Source organism: Callithrix jacchus, chromosome 15, assembly GCF_049354715.1.
Source record: "Callithrix jacchus isolate 240 chromosome 15, calJac240_pri, whole genome shotgun sequence".
Taxonomy (NCBI): domain Eukaryota; kingdom Metazoa; phylum Chordata; class Mammalia; order Primates; family Cebidae; genus Callithrix; species Callithrix jacchus.
In genome coordinates this window covers 32,102,423-32,121,133 of record NC_133516.1, presented here as the reverse complement: position 1 = coordinate 32,121,133, position 18,711 = coordinate 32,102,423, and the positions used below count along the sequence as shown (strand labels likewise).

At 44.8% G+C, this 18,711-nt stretch overlaps 1 protein-coding gene across 17 annotated transcripts in view; it reads right to left on the bottom strand.

The window, feature by feature from the left end:
* Positions 1-18,711, bottom strand: part of DAG1 (dystroglycan 1) — a 71,534-nt gene that overhangs the window by 39,220 nt on the left and 13,603 nt on the right. For 6 of the 17 annotated variants that reach the window (XM_078350860.1, XM_078350861.1, XM_078350859.1 and 3 more), the window contains one exon: positions 8,034-8,155. The exons of the other annotated variants lie outside the window; for them this stretch is intronic. The gene's annotated coding sequence lies outside the window, so the exon portion shown is untranslated. The remainder of the gene's footprint in view (positions 1-8,033; positions 8,156-18,711) is intronic. 17 annotated transcript variants of the gene reach the window in all.

Sequence of the window (18,711 nt, the reverse complement as noted above, 5' to 3'; positions counted from 1 at the left end):
TCTAATTGGCCCTTTTACCTATTTCAGCCTTGCCACAGCTACAAATCCTAAAAAATCACAAACTTCTCTAACTGATGTACTTCCAAAAGCTAAAGCAAAAGAGCCAAAAGACATTCTTTTATTCTCACAATCCCTGCTCTGCAAAGCGATAGCTATTCTATGACCAGTGAAATGGTGGGCCAGGCCAACACTAAGGACAGGGATGCGCAACACTCCTGACTTCAGAATCAGGCTTGCCTAGAGAGGCATCAGACAGAAGCAGTTCCCAGTGACCTGGTAAAGGCAAGGCTCTTGGATTAGTCCCTGCTAGCTCCCACATTGCTAGCCTTCCACAGCGAAGGATAAGGACCACAGCACCGATCTGGAGAAGTATGTCCAGTTCAGGCTCTTCTATACAAAGTAAGACCAAGAAAACCTGTTACTCTCAAGAGCTTTTCTCCTCCTCAAAACTTCAGGGAATCCTCAGCTGCTGCCTGCCACGCAGAATTTACACCCAGGTTAACAAGACTCAAGAAATCCTTAAAGATGCCCTTGCTCTTACCTTCTTCTATCTCCATCTCCTTTCTGTGGTTTTTGATCATTCTCTCAGCACACAGGAAAAAGTGGGATTCTACTCTGTACTAATTATTTGGAAATTAATTCCTGCATTTTAGAACCCAAGGATTAAAAATGAAAAGCAGGCAAGGCACACTGGCTCATGCCTGTGATCCTAGCACTTTGGGAGGCTAAGGTGGATGGATCGCTTGAGTCCAAGAGTTTGAGACCAGCCTGGGCAACACAAGGAGACCCTGTCTCTACAAAATATAAAAAAATTGCTGGGGGTGGTGACGTATGCCTATAGTCTCAGCTTCTCAGGAGGCTAAGGTTGGGAGGATCACTTGAGCCTGAGAGATTGAGGTTGCAGTGAGCTGTGATCATGCCACTGTACTCTAGCTTGGGTGACAGAGCAAGACCCCGTCTCAAAAATAAATAAATAAATAAATGATTTGCATAAAGACTGGAAAGGAATTCTACAAGGCATTTATGTGCTCACATTAGATCCCAACTGAAGATACAAGGGAAAGGAAGATAAAGCATCTTAAGAAATAAGCTGTGGGCTGGTGGGATCTCCATCCACCTGAACTGTAGGGGTCAATCCATGCCTGACAGAGGCCCAAACTGGAAATTCAGGAGATCCCAGGGCTATTTGTAAGAAGAAAACATCTTCCATGCATCAGTAGATTAAAGCCACTACTGAAAAGTACCTTGTAGGTGTTATTCCCCTTTCCCATCCAGTACTTAGGAATATATAAATTACAACAGCACCTTTTTAAAATTTCCTTTAAAGATACAGGGTCTCACTCTCACCTGCACTAGAGTGCAGTGACATGATGATGGCTCACTGTAGCCTCAACCTCCCAGGCTCAAGTGATCCTCTCACCTCAGCCTCCCAAACAGCTGGGACTATAAGTATAGCACCACACTTGGCTGATTTTTTTTTTCTTTTTTGGAGATGGAATCTAGCTCTCTCACTCAGGCTGGAATGCAGTGGCATGACTTTGGCTCACTGCAACCTCCACCTCTCAGGTTCAAGTGATTCTCCTGCCTCAGCCTCCTGAGCAGGTGGCATTACAGGTGCCCACCACCATACCCAGGTAATTTTTGTATTTTTAGTAGAGACAGGGTTTCACCCCATCAGCCAGGCTGGTCTCGAACTCCTGATCTTGTGATCTGCCAACCTCGGCCTCCCAAAGTGCTGGGATTACAAGCATGAGCCACCACGCCTGGACTAATTTTTTGTTTTTCAGAGATGGGACCCCACCATGTTGCTCAGGCAGATCTCAAATTACTGGGCTCAAGCAATTCTTCCACCTTGGCCTCCAAAAATGCTGGAATCACAGGCATAAGCCACCACACCCAGTCCAAATCATTATCAACTGGGAGCTAACTACTTAAAGGACTTACCTTCTAAATAAAGATTTATGCCTTCTTGTTGTGTATCTGTCCAGTGAACCTTAAATCAAAAGTTTTGTGGTCTTAAGAATACAGGGGCCAGGCCGGGCCTGGTGGCTCACACCTGTAATCCCAGCACTTTGGAAGTCTAAGGTGGGCAGATCACAAGGTCAGGAGTGGGAGACCAGCCTGACCAACATGGTGAAACCCCATCTCTACTAAAAATACAAAAATTAGCCGGTTTTGGTAACACGCACCACAGCTACTGTAATCCTAGCTACTGGGGAGGCTGAGGCAGGAGAATCACTTGAACCTGGGAGGTGGAGGTTGCAGTGAGCCCAGATTGCGCCACTGCTCTTCAGCCTGGAAGACAGAGTGAGACTCTGTCTCAAAAAAAAAAAAAAAAAAATAGACTTCGGGCCAGGCGCAATGGTTCACGCCGGCAATCCCAGCACTTTGGGAGGCCAAGGCAGGAAGATCATCTGAGGTAAGGAGCTCGAGACCCAACACCATGGCAAAACCCTGTCTCTACAAAAAATACAAAAATAGCCAGGCATGGTGGCGGGTGCCTATAATCCCTACTACTTGGGAAACGGAGGCAGGAGAATCACTTGGACCCAGGAGGCAGAGGTGGCAGTGAGCCAAGAACCTGCCACTGCATTTCTGACCTGGTGACTAAATGAGCCTGCGTCTCAAAAAAAAAAACACCTGGCTGGGATCAGTGGCTCACAGCTGTAATCCCACTGAGGGAAGCTGAGGCAGGAGGATCACTTAAACCCAGGAATTTGAGGCCAGCCTGGGCAACACAGTGGGACCCCATCTCTATCAAAAACAGAAAAAAATTAGCTAGCCATGGTAGTATGTACCAGTAATCCCAGGTACTCAAGAGGGCTGAGGCAGGAGGATTGCTTGAGCCCAGGAGACCAAGGCTGCAGTGAGGTATGATCGTGCCACTGTACACTAGCCTGGGCAATAAAGTGAGACCCTGTCTCTAAAAAAATAGGTGGGGAAAAAAAAAGGCAGCCACAGTGGTTCACACCTGTTAAAAAAAAAAAAAAAGGCAGCAGCAGCCCGGCTCAGTGGCTCCCACCACTTTGGGAGCCCAAGGCAAGCAGATCACTTGAGGCCAGGAGTTTGAGACCAGCCTGGCCAACATGAAGAAACGCTGTCTCTACTAAAAATGCAAAAATTAGCCAGGCATGGTGGTGCGCACCTATAATCCCAGCTACTTAGGAGACTGAAGCAGGAGAATCACTTGAACACAGGAGAGCAAGACTGTGTGTCAGGAAAAAAAGAAATGAAGAGTGACATAAATGTATTACACCATATTGAATAAGCTATTAATATGAATAAAATAAACCAATTAATAAGTACACATAGGAGAAGAGAAAGCTCTTCCTTAGACTAAGATGACAAATGAAGAAGGAATAATGGACTCAGAAGCGTGACTGGATGCTGAAGATAGAGGGTCAAAATTTGATAAGGAAAGCAACAAGATATTTACATAGTCTCAAGTGTTCCCCCATAAATGACTTACTAATTACAAAGGAGAAAACATCAACTTTCCAGTGGAGAAAATTGCTGGGTGTCTCTTTAATCAGAGTTGATCATCAAAACAAACATGCCAACTCATATGGGGCTATCAAAGATGTACTAGGACAATTGAGGCAAACTGAATACGGACTCTAGATTAGATAACAGTACTTGACCAGGCACAGTGGCTCATGCCTGTAATTCCAGCATTCTGGGAAGCTAAGGTGGGCAAATCACTTGAGCTCAGGAGTTTAAGAACAGCCTGGGCAACACAGCAAAACTCCATCTCTACAAAAATTAGCCAGGGTGGTGGTGTGCACCCATAGTCCCAGCTACTCCAGAGGCTGAGGGAGGATGGCTTGAGCCTGAGAGGTGAAGGTTGCAGTGAGCCAAGATTGCGCCACTGCACTCCAGCCTGGGTGACAGAACCAGACCTTGTCTCAAAAAAAAAAAAAAGATAACAAAACAATATTCTTCTACCAGTCTTAAATTTCCTGATGTTGATAGCTATACTGTGGTTATGTAAGATAACATTCTCATTCCTAGGAAATACACAATTAAGAATTTAGGAGGGCCAGGCACAGTGGCTCACACCTATAACCCTAGCATTTTGGGAGGCTAAGACAGGTGGAACACCTAAGGTCAGGAGTTTGAAACCAGCAGGGCCAACATGGCAAAACCCCCTTTCTACTAAAAATACAAAAATTAGCTGGTGTGGTGGTACGCACCTGTAGTCCCAGCTACTCGGGGAGGTTGTGGCAGGAGAATCACTCAAACCTGGGAGGCGGAGGTTGTAGTGAGCCAAGAACATGCCACTGCACTCCAACCTGGATGACAGAGTTAAGACTCCATCTCAAAAAACAAATTAGGCAGGCATGTTAGCCTGCACCTGTAGTCTCAGCTACTGAGACTAGGGAAGGAAGATCGTTCCAGCCTGGGAGGCAGAGGTGGCAATAAGCCCAGATTGGATCACTGCACTCCAGCCTAGGCGACAGAGCAAGACTCTGTCTTGAAGAGTCTTGCCTATAATCCCAGCACTTTGGGAGGCCAAGGAGGGCAGATCACGAGGTCAGGAGACGGAGACCAACCTGGACAACATGGTGAAACTCCATCTCTACTAAAATATAAAAAATTAGCCAGGCGTGGCAGCGTGTGCCTGTAGTCCCAGCTATTTGGGAGGCTGAGGCAGCGGAATTGCTTTAAACCAGGAGGTGGAGGTTGCAGTGAGCCAAGATTGTGCCACTGCACTCTAATCTGGCAACAGAGAAAGACTCGGTCTCAAAAAAAAAATTTAGGAGTAGAGGCATGTCTCTGTCAATTACTCATAGATGGTTCAGAAAAAAAGAGAATGACAGAGCAAACACAGCAAAATGTAAACAAATGGTGACTCTATATAGAGTATTTGGGAGTATTTTAATTGTTCTCCCAATTTTTCTGTAAATTTAAAATCATATCAAAATTTTTAAAATTTACAAAACTACATGGCCATGGAAAATGGAAAAAAATAAGTGGTAAGAGAAGGAACACCGAAAATGGTCCAAGTCTCCTCTCAGGACCTCTGTGGCAAAGCAGATCTATGTACCAGTAATTGTGAAGCGAAGTCAGCAGGTACGCTCTGTAAACTGTGACAGCTATATAACCCTCAGCCTCCTACACCCCACTTACCTCATGCCCCAGCGCTTTGTCCAGCAGCAATCCGGATTCCACGCACTAATCCCCCAGAGGGCATGATTCAAAACACATACCCCACCAGGTCCCAAGCCCTCCAAGTTTACGAAAGGAAGTAAGGATATTTTAAAAGCATTTTCCTCTAGAAACATCACAAACACAAAATATACAAAAAAAGGATTTTGTTTGTTTTAAAAGTGACTTGGGGTTCTGCAGGCACTTTTTTTTTCTGAACCATCTATGAGCAAGAAAGAGACGTGCCTTTTTACTCCTAAAAAAAAAAGTGAGTTGGGTTATAATGGAAGAAAACGTCACATTGGAGTCCGAAATTACTATATTGAGCTATGTTTTCTTAAGATTAAAAATAGATTCTATCTCCCCTTCCCAGGAACCTTCCTTCCTAGAGGGAAAAAACCCCAATCAGACGACAACCAAGTTCAGAGGTCCCAGAGCTAAGGGCAAAATGTGGGCATCCAGTGTTTCCTAGTATCCGATTCCCTACTATTGATTCCCAGTCTATCTCACAATGATGTCATCAGTTATCTGGTCCTCCCCTTTTGACTTAATACAATACAAGTAATTCACATGGAGGTAAAATAAATTCCAACACCACACTAGGACACAAGTGAAAAACAGGTCTCCTTCCCAGGTCCTCAGGTGAGTAGGCTGTTTCTTCAGTAGCTCTCCACAAATAGCACATTGAATATACTGCTAAACACTTAAACAAGTACATCTCTTTTTATTTCATTCTTAAAGTTCAAATGAAATCAAATTCTTCAAAACTATTCCTTTTTTTGCCAGGCACAGTGGCTCACAAAGTAATCCCAGCACTTTGGGAGGCCGAGGTGGGCAGATCACTTGAGGTCAGGAGTTTGAGACTAGCCTGGCCAATATGGTGAAACCCCATCTCTATAACAATGCAAAAAATTATATGGGCATGATGGAGTGCGCCTGTAATTCCAGCTAGTCAGGTGGCTGAGACAGGAGAACTGTCTGAACCTGGGAGGTGGAGGTTTCAGTGAACCAAGACCACACCACTGCACTCCAACCTGGGAGACAGAACAAGACTCCATGTCAAAAAAATAAATAAAACTGTTCCTTTTCTTAATTTAGTAGAACTCAGAGACCTTAGCACCAGTGAGTAGGGCTCACTTTATTGTGTGTGGCACATTCAAATGTCTAAGTATCCTGCATGTTTTGTTCTTCAGGGTGTTCTCACATTCATCCTTGCATTCTTCTTAGAACATACCTAAGCTGGGCGCAATGGTTCAAGCCTGTAATCCCAGCTCTCTACCAAAAATACAAAAAATTAGGTGGGCATAGTGGCGCGTGCCTGTAATCCCAGCAACTCAGGAGGCTGAGGCAGGAGAATTGCCTGAACCCAGAAGGCGGAGGTTGCGGTGAGCCGAGATTGCGTCATTGCATCCCAGCCTGGGTAACAAGAGCGAAACTCCGTCTCAAAAAAAAAAAAAAAAAAAAAAAAAAGAACATACCTAAAGATATAACCCTAGATGTGGAATTGTTGGGTCAAAGGATATGTACATTGGAATTGTCAGACTTGGCAATATATCCTTCAATTTACACTCTCACCTAAAGATACAAGTGACTTTTCCCTTATTTTCACTAACATTTAAGTATTGTCAAACTCTTTAATTAATAACATGAGATGGGGGCCGGGCATGGTGGCTCACGCCTAAAATCCCAGCACTTTGGGAGGCCAAGGCGGGTGGATCACGAGGTCAAGAGATCGAGATTATCCTGGTCAACATGGTGAAACCCCATCTCTACTAAAAATACAAAAATTAGCTGGGCGTGGAGGCGCATGCCTGTAGTCCCAGCTACTTGGGAGGCTGAGGCAGGAGAATTGCTTGAACCCAGGAGGTAGAAGTTGCAGTGAGCCGAGATTGCACCACTGCACTCCAGCCTGGGTAACAAGAGTGAAACTCCATCTCAAAAAATAAAAAATAACATGAGATGGAAGAGGAAGGAGATGAGGCAGTTTGAAACAACATGAGACAGCAGTTGCCCTTCCCTTATTGTTTGATTAATGGGCATGGTGGGTAGCAGGTGTCATAAATTCAAGCTGGGAGTAATGGTACTTAATAGTTAGCTGGTAATGATAATACAGGAGGGTGAGCATCTAGACAACTAATGAATCAAAACATGATGCTATGTTTTTCTAGTAAAACTTGAGTACCTCAGGAAAACTGCTATCAAGAATTTATGGGGCTAATTACTCCAAATAATAACATACACATAGTGCTGTTGTTGCTTCCATGTGTTCCTCCCAGGCATCTTTCTGGACCAAGGCACCTCCTGGGCCAACTCCAGAAGAACTCAGGGCTCAGGGTAGCAAGAACTCAGATACAAGTGTTGAGCACACAAAGGGCAGGAGAGGGAAGCTAGAGAATAATTCTGGGTTCTCATGTCTAACCTTTATATTGTAGTTTCACTGCTCTGGAAAACATTAGCCTTTTCTAAATTCATATGCCCAAATCTAAGTTTGTTGGCTGTTGCCCTCCAACTGAGGTCAGGGGCTGGAAGGAATCCAGGAGCCCAGATGTTCTGGAGGTTGTACCCTCCAGGTACTGGGGGTAGAACCATCTATCTTGGGGAACTGGGGGAAGAACTACCTATCCTAGGCCAGTGCAGCCATCTGGGATAGATAGTCATGTGCCTCGGCACAGAGGAAGAACCCCATCTCTACAAAAAATACAAAATTCTCAATAATTAAAACATCAGGCCAGGCGTGGTGGCTCACACCTGTAATATCAGCACTTCGGGAGGCCAAGGCAGGTGAATTGTTTGAGCAATCCAGAAGTTTGAGACCAGTCTGGGCAACATGAAATAACCCCATCTCTACTAAAAATATAAAAATTAGCCGACATGGCAGAACACACCTGTAATCGCAGCTACTGGGAAGGCTGAGACAGAAGAATCACTTCAACCTGGGAGGCAGAGGATGCAGTGAACTGAGATCACACCATTGCATTCCAGCCTGGGCAACAGAGTGAGACTTGATCTCAAAAAAAAAAAAGAAAAAAGATCAAATACTATGTATCTAACAGTTCATCCTTAGGTATACACCCAGAAGACATTGTCAAGAATATTCCTATCAGGCTGGGCATGGTGGCTCACACCTATAACACTTTGGGAGGCTGAGGTGGGCAGATCACCCAAGGTCAGGAGTTTGAGATCAGCCTGGTCAACAGGGTGAAAGCCCGTCTCTACTAAAAATATAAAAATTAGCCAGGTGTGGTGGTGCACACCTGTAATCCCAGCACTTGAGAGGTTGAGGCACAAGAACTGTTTGAATGCAGGAGGGAGGTTGCCGTGACCCGAGATCACACCACTGCACTACAGAATGAAACTCTGTCTCAAAGAAAAAAAAAAGTCAGTAGTAGGCCGGCTCAGGCCTGTAATCCCAGCACTTTGGGAGGCCGAGGCGGGCAGATAACGAAGTCAAAAGATTGAGACCATACTGGTCAATACGGTGAAACCCCGTCACTACTAAAAAATACGAAATTAGCTGGGCATAGTACCACATGCCTATAGTCCCAGCTACTCCAGAGGCTGAGGCAGGAGAATTGCTTGAACCCAGGAGGCGGAAGTTGCAGTGAGACAAGATCACGCCACTGCACTTCAGCCTGACACCTGGCAACAGAGCAAGACTCTGACTCAAGAAAAAAAAAATGCAGTGGTATAAATCTCTTGCAGAACATAGCCCTCCCCTCACCACTCTGCCATATTTGTTTTTTTTGGAGACAGAGTCTTGCTCTGTCACCCAGGCTGGTGGGCAGTGGTACGAACTTGGCTCACTGTGGCCTCCACCTCTTGGGTTCAAGCAATTCTCCCTCCTCAGCCTCCTGAGTAGCTGGGACTACAGGTGCGTGCCACCACGCCCGGCTAATTTTTTGTACTTTTAATAGAGATAGGGTTTCACCGTGTTAGCCAGGATGATCTTGATCTCCTGACCTCGTGGTCCGCCCACCTTGGCCTCCCAAAGTACTGGGATTACAGGCGTGAGCCACCATGCCCGGCCACCACCCTGACTTCTGCTGGCAGTCTGACATCGACTCCTACAGGCGGCTCCAGAGCAATGCCTCCCAGGCCTCTCCCAGAGCACAGCCCATGCCTCCCTGACTCTGGAATTTCTTACATTTTCCTCCCTAAAGGACAACCCTCAGAAAACTTGGATTCAAAACAAGAAAATAGGCTGGGCATAGTGGTTTACACCTGTAATCCCACCATTTTGGGAGGTTGAGGCAAGAGGATCACTTGAGTCCAGAGGATCGCTTGAGTCCAGGAGTTTGAGACTACCCTGGGCAACATAACAAGACCCTGTCTCTACAAAAGAAAAAAAAATAGGCTGGGCATGGTGGCTCAAGCCTGTAATCCCAGCACTTTGGGAGGCCGAGGCGGGTAGATCACAAGGTCAAGAGATCGAGACCATCCTGATCAACATGGTGAAACCCCATCTCTACTAAAAATATAAAACATTAGCTGGGCATGGTGGCGCGTGCCCGTAATCCCAGCTACTCAGGAGGCTGAGGCAGAAGAATTGCCTGAACCCAGGAGGCGGAGGTTGCAGTGAGCCGAGATCACGCCATTGCACTCCAGCCTGGGTAACAAGAGCGAAACTCCATCTCAAAAAAAAAAAAAAGGAAGAAAAAGAAGAAAAAACATAGGCTGGCATGGTGGCGCACGTCTATAGTCCCAACTGTGCAGAAGGCTGAGATTGCTTAAGCCCAGGAATTCAGGCTGCAGTGAGCCATGATCACACCACTGCACTCCAGCCTGGGTGACAGAGTGAGACCTTTTCTCAAAAAAAAAAAAAAGAAAAGAAAAACAAAACGAAACCTGGTCTACCACCTGAGGTCTAAGCCATCTAGGTGGACATAAAGATGAAAAAAATCTGTATTTATTTGACTTCAAAATCATTTAAGTATTTACAACAATGAAATTAAATGTGAAATAATAGCAAAACAAACAAAAATACCAGAGTCACATGTTAAGTTTCCCAGTACTAAGGAAAGACTTGATAAATTCTGCTGTATTACATGACACCTTCTCTTGGGGCAACTTCTACTTCAAAGACTCAGGCCAGAGTTTCAGGGTCATTACAACAAAGATAAAGTCCAGACACGACCTTTTGCCTCCAAAAGGTTGCAGTGAGCCAAGATCACACCACTGCACTCCAGCCTGTGCAACAGAACAAGACTCCGTCCTCACAGTGACAGCAATCACACCGTGGTTCTGTCTCTCAGGTGAGCACCGAGTTACCCTCACACAAGACACAGGCTTAGGCTGCCTACCAAATTTCAGGGTAAGCTACAGTGGGGCCTGCACACAAGAAAACCAAGACCAGCTGACAAATTCCTGGGTGTGGAATCTGAGACCACCCTACAATGAATCAAGATTCTGCCCCTCCATGTGCTCACAACTTCAGCCACCTGCCAGCATAGAAGCAGCACTAGCAATGGACACACCTCTTATCCTGTAAGGCAAGTCTCTCTACTCAGAACTTAAGACCAGCAGGTGAGGCCATGACCACAGCCCACAGAGCCTTCCATATTCACCGAAGCCCAACCGGCTTGATGACATAGATATGAAGAAAGACTCAATTCTGGCTGCTCTAAATTTCTCCATTTCTTTATAGTCAAGCTATACCCTATAGGGAGAAGCAAGGAACTCCTTTAAAATAGCATTCAAACATAGAAAAAGTTTTTAAACAGAAAAATCATAGGACAGAGTTTGAGGCAACCATTTAAAAAATCAAGACTGGGGCTGGGCGCAGTGGCTCAGTGGCTCACGCCTATAATCCCAGCACTTCGGGGGGCCGAGGTAGGCAGATCACCTGAGGTCAGGAGTTCGAGACCAGCCTGACATGGCGAAACTCTGTTGCTACTAAAAATTTAAAAATTGGGCAGGCACGGTGGCTCAGGCCTGTAATCCCAGAACTTTGGGAGGTCAAGGTGGCCGGATCACGAGGTCAAGAGATCAAGACCATCCTGGCCAATATGGTGAAACCCCTTCTCTATTAAAAATACAAAAATTAGCCAGGTGTGGTGGCACACACCTGTGGTCCCAGCTACTCGGGAGGCTGAGGCAAAAGAATCGCCTGAACCCGGGAGGTGGAGGTTGCAGTGAGCCAAGATTGCGCCACTGCACTCCAGCCTGGTGACAGAGCAAGACACTGTCTCAAAAAAAAAAAATTTTTTTTAAATTATCTGGGTGTGGTGGCGGGTGACTATAATCACAGCTACTCAGGAGGCTAAGGCAGGAGAATTGCTTGAGCCTGGGAAGTATAGGAAGTCACGCCATTCATTGCACTCCAGCCTGAGCAGCAAGAGCAAACTCTGTCTCAAAAAAGAAAAATATTAAAAAATAGGCTGGGCACAGTGGTTCATGCCTATAATCCCAGCACTTTGGGAGGCCGAGGCAGGCAGATCAAGAGGTCAGGAGTTCAAGACCAGCCTGGACAACATGGTGAAATCCCTTCTCCATTAAAAATACAAAAATTACCCGAGCATAGTGGCACATGTCTGTAATCCCAGCTACTCAGGAGGCAGAGGCAGAATTCCTTGAACCCCGGAGGCGGAAGTTGCAAAGTGGAGATCACGCCATTGCACTCCAGCCTGGGCAATGAACAAAACTCCATCTCAAAGAAAAAAAAAAGGCAACAATGGCTTCCTGGACTCCCAGGCCCTTGGCACCCAGTGACCACAGCAAACGACAGAGCAAACGACAGAGGCCACAGTAAGCCTGACACTGAGGCAGAGGCCTGTGCCTTTGGGCACAGCCCACAATGGGCCCCATTCTCCCTGGAAGCCCATAGCAGGATGGAAGCGGGTAGGCCAGGACATTCCTGCACCCCCTCACACACAGATGGAAAGGGCATAGGGAGCTCAAGGCAGCAGAGGACTCCACAGGAAGAAAACAGAAGCCATTTTCATCTCCAGCTGTCAGAATCGAAAGGGGACCCTCTCCTCCAAAATACCAGCGGTATCATCTGATTAAATCAGGTAATCAGAGGGCCTACATAGGAGATCCCTCTCTAGTCAGCAATGTCCAACTAGAAGGGAAAAAGTCTCAGGGCTCTGAAGAGACAGGGGACTCCTCAGGCCCTGTCAGGTTAGGGTTGGCACCACAAGCAGAAGAACCAACATCTCCTGCTAAGATCTCTTCCCTGTATCAAAGAAGCTGGTCATTTTCTTTCTTTTTTCTTTTTTTTTTTTTTTTGAGACAAAGTCTCACTCTGTAGCCCAGGCTGGAGTGCAGTGGCATGCTCTCTGCTCACTGCAACCTCCACCTCCTGGGTTCAAGCAATTCTGATGCCTCAGCCTCCTAAGTAGCTGGGATTACAGTGTGCACCACCACACCCGGCTAATTTTTATATTTTTTTAAATAGAGACAGGGTTTCACCATGTTGCTCAGGCTGGTCTCGAACCCCTGTCCTCATGATCCACCTGCCTCAGCCTCCGAAAGTGCTGGGATTACAGGTGTGAGCCACCGCACCCGGCTAGAAGCTGGTCACTTTCTAAACTACTTTTAAAACTGGAAAAAGCACAGACTTGCAAACATAGTGTTTTAGGACTATACTGTTGACTCTTCTGACAAAATACCATTATATTTTCAAGGTAAGCAGAAGCAACAGCTGGCAGCACAAACCCAAAGCAGGAGAGAGACAGGAATCCTACTGTTATCCATTTGTGATTTTAACGAATTCTATTTTTAGATCTTTAATAAAGAGCCTCTCTTCCAGTCTCCTCCTATCAAATTTCTCCACTCAGGCAATTCAATCCTTCTAGCACTCCTTAAAAGTCTAAAAATATAAGATATTTCTGGGCTGAGCATGATGGCTCACGCCTATAATCCCAACACTTTGGGAGGTCGAGGCAGGAGGATCCAGCCTGGGCAACATAGCCAAGACCTCATCTCTACAAAAAAATTTATAATTAGCTGGGCACAGTGGCACATACTGGTATCCCAACTACTCAAGAGGCTGAGGTGGGAGCACTGCTTGAGCTCAGGAGGTCAAGACTGCAGTGAGCTATGATTATACCACCACATTCCAGCCTAGGCAACATAGCAAGACCCTGCCTCTCAAAAAACAAAGAAAACACAACTTCTTCAATCATACCACACATAAGAGGCAGAACTTTCTTATTTTCTCCAAGACTTAGAATCCATCCCCTGCTCAATGGCTACTCATCAGACTGGTCTCCAATATAAAAAATTCTAGGCCGGGCATGGTGGCTCACACCTATAAATCCAGCACTTTGGGAGGCTGAGACGGGTGGATCACAAGGTCAAGAGATCGAGACCATCTTGGTCAACATGGTGAAAACCCATCTCTACTAAAAACACAAAAATTAGCTGGGCATGGTGGCACATGCCTGTAGTCCCAGCTACTCGGGAGGCTGAGGCAGGAGAATTGCTTGAATCCAGGAGATGAAGGTTGCGGTGAGCCGAGATTGCGCCATTGCACTCCAGTCTGGGTAACAAGAGCGAAACTCGATCTCAAAAAAAAAAAAAAACTCTAAAAGGCAAGGCATCCTTGACCTCCCCAGAGGTCAGGGCAGATTAGACATAAAGATGACCCACAGGCCACGCATGGTGGCTCATGCCTGTAATCCCAGCACTCTGGGAGGTTGAGACAGGCAGATCACCTGAGGTCGGGAGTTCGAGACCAGACTGACCAGCATGGTGAAACCCTGTCTCTACTAAAAATACAAAAACTAGCTGAGCATGGTGGCACATGGCTGTAATCCCAGCTACTTGGGAGGCTGAGGCAGGAGAATCACTTGAACCTGGGAGGCAGATTGTGGTAAGCCAAGATCACGCCAGTGCTCTCCAGCCTGGACAACAAGAGTGAAACTCTATCTCAAAAAAAAAAAAAAAAAGATGACCTACCAGCCCAAGCAGGAGTATTTACAGGACATTTACAGTAATCAGATACACGTGTGTGTGTGTGTTTTTTTTTTTTAATTTTTAATTTTTAGTTTAGTTTTTTTTTTCAGGTGTTTTATGGAAACTGCATAGTAAAATTAGGGCCTAGAAAATGGATGGTATCCCAGGTTCTGATGAATAGCCAAATAAAAAGGAAATCTTATTTGAAATTCCATTATTGACTACATCATTTTTCTTGGCAAAAGCTGGCTAGAGAATCAATCTACCCCTGGAGAACAACTGAGCTAATTAACAGAGGTGTTTATGACAACCAAGGCAGAACCAGTTCATTTCTGCCATAGACAGCCTTGGGAATCTTCTTAAGTAAATCCCTATCAACCCCTGGGATGCCTGGGGGGAAATGTTCCCAGCACAGTGAAGAGGCTAAACAGAGATATCTGCAAAATCAAAAGAATTTGATTCCAATTCCACTACATTTACAAACTCTTCCCTCAGTACCCATGAGGGATTGGTTCCAGGATACCAAAAACCACAGATGCTCAAGTCCCTCATATAAAATGGTGTAATATTTGCAAATAACCTACGAACATCCTCCTGTATACTTTAATCATGCCTAGATTATTTATAATACGTAATACAATGTAAATGATATGAAAATAATTGTTATACTGCAACATTTATGGAATAATGACAAGGAAAAAAGTCTATTCCTGTTTCATACAGATCCAATCATCCTTTTTTACCCAAATATTTTCAATCCACATTTGGGTGAATCCACAGTTGTGGAACCTATAGATACAGAAAACTGTGTACCAATTAGGAAGAACTCTGTAAGAGGTGCTTGTTTGTAGATTCTTATATTTTATGTACAAAAACAACATCCATAGAAATGAAGAGTAAATGCCAAAACAGGGAACCAAGCTGGCCACTGGCTACTGTTTGCCTGAATACGACATAACCTCCTAACTGCTTCATTCATCCTTGAGTTGCCCACAACTGGCACACTCCCTTAAACTTAGGGTAACCAAGGGCTGTGACTTCCTCAGGAAGAATGAATCTGTGACTACACATGTCCCTTAGGGCAGGGAAAACTGAGATTGGGTCCTGACATGGCTATAAAAATTGCAAATCCATACAAGTCACAGAAAAGGGACTACAGAAAACGTGCACAATATTTAAAAATAAAAATCAATACAAATCTGCCTTACTTGACATGGATAAATGTGTTTCTACAAAACTGTAAATCACAATTCACATTCTATATTATGATACAAAAAAAACTTTTATAAAACTTTATATAGAGGGAAGGCGCGGAGAACTAGAGGACGCCACACTTTCAGACAAAGTCTGGTCGCTCACGGAGCAGAAGATCCCCCAGTGGTGGAAACACACGAGTCGCCAGCGCGACTCTCGTGGTCGGCGCAGCGGTTCCACCGGCACCTCGACGCGGCAGTGCTCGACGCAGAGTAAACGAGACTGGTTCCCCTTCTGACCGAGATTTGGAGCCCCAGGAAGGCAGAGTCGCCTACTATGGAAACAAGAAGGAAGCCCGACAGGAGAATCCTGGGCAGAAAAGAGCCCTGAGAACTAACAACCTGGACATCCACTCAAGAGACCTAATCTGAAAGTTGGTAATTTCAAAGACGACAGGAGGATAAATTTACAACGACAGGAAGAAACCAGAGTAAAAAAGCTGAGAATACTCAAAGTCAGAACACCTCTCCCTCTAAAGATGATCACAGTTCCACATCAACAATGGAACAAGGCTTGATGGAGAACGAGCGCCTCCTGATGACAGAATCACTCTTCAAGGAATGGATAATAACAAACTTCAGTGAGTTAAAAGAACATGTTGTAGCCCAATGTAAAGAAACTAGGAACTTTGAAAAAAGGTTTGATGAAATCCTATTGAGAATAGACAACGTAGAGAGGAATATAAATGAATTAATGGAACTGAAGAATACAATACAGGAACTCCGAGAAGTATGCACAGGTTTAAACACTCGAATTGTTCAAGCAGAAGAAGGGATATCAGAGGTCAAAGTCCAACTTAATGAAATAAAACGTGAAGAAAACACGTTTAGATTAGAGAAAAAAGGATAAAAAGGAAGGAGCAAAGTCTCCAAGAAATGTGGGACTATGTGAAAAGACCTAATTTACGTTTGATAGGTGTATCTGAATGCGACGGAGAGAATGAATCCAAGCTGGAAAATACCCTTCAGGATATTATTCAGGAAAATTTTCCTAAACTAGCAAAGCAGGTCAACATTCAACCCCAGGTAATACAGGGAACACCACAAAGATATTCCTCAAGAAGAACAACCCCAAGGCACATAATCGTTAGATTCACCAGGGTTGAAACGAAGGAGAGGATACTAAGGGCAGCCAGAGAGAAAGGTCAGATTACCCACAAAGGCAAGCCTATCAGACTTACAGCGGATCTCTCGGCAGAAACTCTACAAGCCAGAAGAGAGTGGGTGCCAATATTCAACATCCTCAAAGAACAGAACCTTCAGCCCAGAATTTCATATCCAGCCAAACTAAGCTTCACAACTGAAGGAAAAATAAAATCTTTTATGAACAAGCAAGTACTCAGAGATTTTATTACCACCAGGCCTGCTTTACAAGAGCTTCTGAAAGAAGCATTACACACAGAAAGAAACAACCAGTATTTAGCCTTTCTAAAAATACACCAAAAAGTAAAGAGCACCAACATAAAGAAGAATTTACACCAACAAATGGATAAAACAGCCAGTCAACATCAAATGGCAGTAACCCTAAATTTAAATTGACTAAATTCCCAATCAAAAGACACAGCCAAAACCCAACGGCATGTTACATCCAGACCTGTTTCACATGCAAGGATACACAAAGACTCAAAACAAAGGGATGGAGAAAGATTTACCAACCAAATGGAGAGCAAAAATAAATAATAAATAAATAAAAAGCAGGAGTTGCAATTCTTGTGTCGGATAAAATAGATTTTAAAGCAACAAAGATATAGTGGTAAAAGGATCAATGCAACAACAAGAGCTAACGATCCTAACACCCAGATAGGAGACTTAGATTCAATGAGACAGAAAATTAATAAGGATATCAAGGACTTGAACTCAGATCCAAAACAAGTAAACTTCATAAATATTTATAGAGCGCTCCACTTCAAATACACAAAATATACATTCTTGTCAATACCACATCACAACCTACCCATAAGTTTGAATGAAACATTGATTGGCCATTATTAATACCCAATTTTTTTCAAAATAAAGCAATATTTCCATTTACTCTCCCTCTTTCTTCCTATCCTTTACTTATTTTTTTTTTTTCTTTCCTTCTCTCAGAAAAAAAAATCAACTTGTAAACCTCTAGATCCAGGTCGGCAATGTCTCTTTCATTGCTTGATTTCCTTTCTTCCCTTCCCTCCTTCCCTCCCTCCCTACCTCCCTCCCTCCCTCCCTCCCCACTTCCTCCCTCCCTTCCTTCCTTCATCCCTTCCTTCCTCCCTACCGTCTTTATTCCCTTCCTTCCTGCCTTCCTCCCCCCCCAAAAAAAAAAAAACTTTATATAGTTATGTTAATTGCAACATTATCTATTACAACCAAAGAAATAACCTCCTTCCTGTAGGAGATAGCTAAAAAAAAAAAGAAGAAGAAGAAAAACAAAAAAGAAAGGACCAAACTGTCTAGGAACTAGGAACAGATTAACCATTAGAAATGTTATATTCAGGCCAGGCACGGTGGCTCAGGCCAGTAATCCCAGCACTTTGGGAGTCCAAGGCGGGCAGATCACAAGGTCACAAGTTTGAGACCAGCCTGACCAGCCTGACCAACGTGGTAAAACCCTGTCTCTATTAAAAATAGAAAAATTAGCTGGGTGTGGTGGCTCACACCTGTAATCCCAGCACTTTGGGAGGCCAAGGCAGGTGGATCACAAGGTCAAGAGATTGAGACCATCCTGGCCAACATGGTGAAACCCCAACTCTACTAAAAATACAAAACTTAGCTGGGTGTGGTGGCGTGCACCTGTAGTCCCAGCTACTTGGGAGGCTGAGGCAGGAGAATTACTTGAACCCGGGAGGCAGAGGTTGCAGTGAGCCGAGATCACGCCACTGCACTCCAGCCTGGCACCTGGCAACAGAGCAAGACTCTGTCTCAAAAAAAAAAAAATACAAAAATTAGCACAGCGTGATGGAACAAACCCGTAATCCCAGCTATTCAGGACACTGAGGCAGAAGAATCGCTTGAACCTGGAAGGTGGAGGTTGCAGTGAGCCGAGATCGTGCCACTGCACTCCAGCCTGGCGACAGAGCAGACTCTCCCTCAAAAAAAAAAAGCTGGGCATGGTGGTGCGCACCTGTAGTCCCAGCTACTCGGGAGGCTGAGGCAGGAGAATTGCTTGAACCCAGAAGGCAGAGGTTGCGGTGAGCCGAGATTGTGTCATTGCACTCCAGTCTGGGTAACAACAGCGAAACTGTCTCAAAAATATATAAATAAATAAATAAATAATTTAAAAATAAAATAAATTTAAAAAAAGAAATGCTATATTCACACTGGATGTGGTGGCTCACACTTGTAATCCCAGCACTTTGGGAGGCCAAGGTGGGCAGATCACTTGAGGCCAGGAATTTGAGACCAGCCCAGCCAACATAGTGAAACCCTGTCTCTA